Raw genomic sequence first — 4,841 nt, 5'->3', positions numbered from 1 at the left:
CATGTAATAAGACTATGCTGTCTTTAAGTGTCGTATCCACTTTAAGTGTTTATTTGCTAAATGGTTTTGTGTGCTGTTCTTGTGTCCTGTTTTATTTTTCTGTTGCACTCCCTCACTGGTTTGAGTTCCTCTCTCGTTTTGGTTATGTCATTGCCTAGTTTTCAGTGTGATTTTGTGAACTGCTTGTTTTCTTATTTTCTCACTGTTTTCTGCAGTTATCTTTATGTGCACCTTTGCTCCCGGCTTTGCTTTTCTGTATGTTATTATGTTCCACTCACCTGCAGATGTCTGTTGTTAGTTGTCACATGCCAACTAACAACCATCACACACTGTCCTCCATTATGTTCACTCAGCTCCTCCTGTGCACTTGCTCCTCCTCCTTCCCCTGATTCAACACACCTGTTCATCACCTTGGTGATTTAAGCGCTTCCTCATTTTTCAGTCAGTGCCTGTGTCGCAGACCGAACGGTCCCCCCCTAAAAACTGGTCCGTCCTGCCTTCACTGCGCATGCGTCATTTCGGTCCATAGCAGCATGTCTGAGACTGACTCTCTACACCCAAAGCGATCAAATGAAATAATGTGATTATTAACCGTCAGATGACAAAGTAAAACCTCTTAAATCATTCTAAAGTCAGTTTTAAGCAGAAACGAGGCGATAATCGGCAAGTCGCTACTGACACTTTGAAATGACAGAGGCGCAGTGAACGCAGCAGCAGCTCTTCTGGCTGCGGCGCTCTGATCGTTTCATAAGTCTTTTATTATGAAATAATGCTGAATTTATGTGGAGATGATTGTTGTACGAAAGCCTCAGATATCTGTCGCTGAGATAGATGATGGCTGGAGTTCAGTTTGAAGCAGAAACGAGGTGTTAATCAGTGAACCGCGGCTGACGCACAGAAATGATGCATGTGCAGTGAAGGCAGGGCAGACTATGTTTAGGGGGGGACCATTCAGTCTGCGACACTGGTTCATTGTGTATGTCTCCTGTGAAAACTCCTCACCCGAGTTCCTGTATAATCACGTGTGTAAGTATTGTTCCTTGTGATTACCCCAGGCTTTGTCATTTTGCAATTCTGGCCCTGGATGTTTTTGCTGCATTGTATTTAATAGGATTTTGGGGGGGGCTGTTGAATACATTTGCACTTTTTGGAACTTTTTCACAATAAATCACTTTGGTTGACATCATCCCTCGTGTCCATGCTGCCTGCATTTTGGGTTTCAACTGAACTCAGCCATCAAACCTTAACACATAGTCTGTACATGGTCACTGGATCCTGGATCTCTGAACATAAATAGAAATAAACAAAATCTGTACATGGTGAATTCTAGATCTCTGGACATAAACAGAAATAAACAAAATATGTAGTTTTTGCCAAAAGCATTTCCATTCATGTATACTGTAAATGAGACAAATGTAACTCCATAGCCTCTGAGCTGCACTCTTGCAGCCGGCTGCACTGCATGTCAAGGTCAATGTAATTCATAAGGAACGGAGGACGTCTCATTTTGGTCTGTTGTAGTTTGTCTGTATTACAACGTTTGGAAAGAGGTGTCATTTGATTTGAAATAGCGATTCACTTTGAAGTTATTAATTCTGGCCAGAGTCTATCTTTGCAACGTTTGGAGCCACGCAGTTAGTCCCACAAAACAGATGATATTATTATTGTTATTATTACTATTTCCTGTACAGTAACTTCAGTTTACGAACTGGTGAAGCGAGTCCAGCTCACGCCCAGTGGCGGTCCTAGAGTAATTTACTCCCCGGGCGAAACCCACTGCGTGCCCCCCCGCGCGCACACTAACGTGGCCACCCCCTCCGCCCCACCACCCATGAAAACACTAACTTCGTCCAGAACACCCACAATCCCACAAATTAACTCACAACAGCTATTTTCAAGAACAAATTTTTTAATGTCTACTGTAATAACAAACACAAAGATAAACAATAATTACTTCAATAAAGTTTTTGAACATAAAAAAAACAAAAGACTCAGTGACTTCACATTACAACTATGTACAGTACAGGTATTTAAGAAAGCACAACTGCACTACAGCACCACCCGATGGTCAAAATATTGCACGTCATTCAGTTTTACCAACAGAGTGCACTTTGCATTATCATAAAGTACCATTCACCATAATGAACAAGACTCAAACCTCCATTAAAGTCGCACCACATAAATAACAAAAGAAGTTAAACAATCTGTATATTACAGAATACCATGAAGTGACAAAAAATGTACAAAAAACCTATACATTAAAGTGGCAAAAATGGTAAAGCGCAATCATGTATCATAAATAAATGAACTAACGACAGAGGTAAATTCTATACCCATTACTGTACACATAAGAAGAAATAACAAACACTATTGTGTATCATAAGTAACAGGAAGCAACAAGTGAAGAAGTTAACACTCTTTAAAGGCAAAAATGGCAAACCACAATAATTTGTCATAAATAACATGAAGTGCAAAAGAAGTAAGAGGAAAACAGTCTATATACAAAAGTTAGCAGGAGGCATCATAAATGTTTGCCACAGTGCTCACTATCCGTGATGTGAAATTCCATCGAGTAGGAGCATTTCTGGGCAACCTTGAGCAGCCTGCAGACTCAAGAAAAGACATCCTCTTTGTGGATTTTGAGAAAAATGTGGCAAACCCAGAGAGTGATGCAAAAAATATTCTGCACTCAGATAAGCATTTAGCCCCCTGAGACAGAACCAGATTCAGTCTGTGTGCAGAGCAATGCACAAACATTGCACTGGGTGCTATTGCTTTAACTTTGGCCTGCAAACCATTGAGAGCTGAAGCCATGACAGCAGCCATGGCTTCTTTGTAAGGAAGACTATCAAATGGCTTCACCAAAATCTGGTCCACAACATTCAAATTGTCTGCCATTATGTGCAGCTTGCTACCTAGCTAGCTCGCTAGCTGGAACTGGCGCGAGGCTCGTGTGAAGTTTGTCCGCCTGTGGGTGCTTTGTGACGGTGGAGGAGCTCAGCAGCACCCGCTGCTCGGTAGGGACAGAAACTGCGATAGAAGTCAGAAAGAGTGATAGAAGTCAGTCTCCAAACACAAGCAGCTACAAAAAAAAAAAAAAAAACACACCAGAAATAGAAGCTCGATTTGTCACTAATTGTTTTTATAGAAAGAAAATGCCGCTAAGAGGATCAGAAAAGTCTCCGGTTCAACTCAGAACAGAATGAAAATTAAAAAATGCTCCCATGGATGTTTACACCAAAAGATCGCTGATTCGCTCATTTCGCTGTCAATCAAAAAGGGATTCAGCCTCAGACAGATCATCCAATCATCATGCAGAAGCTGAGCGTCCGGGCCGGCCGAGGCCAGCCCACTGCCCCATAGACCCCCAGAGACGCTGAGCGTCCGATGGGCGGGACAAAGCCCAGCATTTATCCAATGACTTGTCTCGTTTCCCTGCATGCTTTGTGTCGCTATTGAACTCTGTGGTCGCTCAGCGTCCACACTGTTTAAAGCACTATGAAGCTGCAGGAATACGTAAATCAATACATACCTTTTTCCTTTGCTCGTTTCTCCTCAGCGTTGCTCAGCTAACGAGAGGTGAGATGGGGGGTGGGGGGGGGGGGTGGTGCTCTGCCGTAACATAACCACGAACTCTCCCGTCAAGACAACCCCCCCCCCTCCACCCCAGTTTTATTTTTTTTTTTTGGGACAGGTTTTTTTTTTTTTAACCGATGCTGGTGTGTAGAGGTCAATGTTGAACAGGCAGTAGGAAGCAGAACTGCATGGAATTATTCTAAGGATATTTTTGTTTCATTTGCACTTTTTTCCCCTGTGTATATATATATATATATATATAGAGAGAGAGAGAGAGAGAGAGAGAGAGAGAGAGAGAGAGAGAGAGAGAGAGAGAGAGAGAGAGAGAGAAAACTATCTTAAAGGAACCTGAATAAGTTAAAAGTGCTTTTCAGAGTAACCAAAATATTCCGGAAGATAAATTTAATTTCTTGATATGAATGTTAAATTTTTTATTTTTTAAATTTTAAGGTTGGTTGTATTTCATTTCACTTTATGGATAAAGACAATATGCACAATGTTCTAATATAAACAAAATTTTTCTTGTTCTTGTAAACCAGTGTGGGGTGACGGTCTTACTGCTCTTTATAGAGTGCTACTACCAATCTCCTTTTGAACCTAGTGAAATGAGCGAACTGGAGAACCTGTGTACAGATACTGATATTTACGATGCTAACCCCAGGATCAGTGGCATTGATCTTTCAGGTAAAGATTACTTCTTTTATGGAATACAGGTGTTCATGTTAGTATTGGACCAGTTTGGGTGTTTAGTCAGAAAAGTAGACTTTTTGCCTTTTCAGATAATATAGGGGAAGCCGGGGCAGAGTGGATCAGAAATGTTGTTTTGTGGCAGCATAAACACATTATGCATAAGTTTAGGTCATTCTATTGTGGATTTAATACAGCAAGTTATTGTTTATATGGCTGTGTTATTTATGTCTCCCCAAGTGTAATTTACAGGTGTTTAAAATCAATTTTAAAATTTTTGATTCACTGTGACCCAGACACTAATTCACGGGGCACAGTGAATCAATTTAGAATATAATGAAAAAACACATGGTTATAAAGATTTCTTCAAACTTATTAAATATACCTGTATGCTGATGCATATACAAACTATAATCCAGTAATCCAGCTGTGTAATGTGTGAGAGACTTATATAGTGATATAAGTCCTTTAGAAACTATTATAAATACAACTGTCATAATTTCTGTTCAAATGTGAAAACAGTTGTTTATATACACAAATTATAGAAATACTTCATGGAAAAATAAATGTATAAGCTT

The sequence above is a fragment of the Thalassophryne amazonica genome, chromosome 1 (genome assembly GCF_902500255.1).
Source record: "Thalassophryne amazonica chromosome 1, fThaAma1.1, whole genome shotgun sequence".
Lineage (NCBI taxonomy): Eukaryota > Metazoa > Chordata > Actinopteri > Batrachoidiformes > Batrachoididae > Thalassophryne > Thalassophryne amazonica.
The sequence above is the reverse complement of the archived record's forward strand: the minus strand, read 5'-3'. Positions refer to the sequence as shown.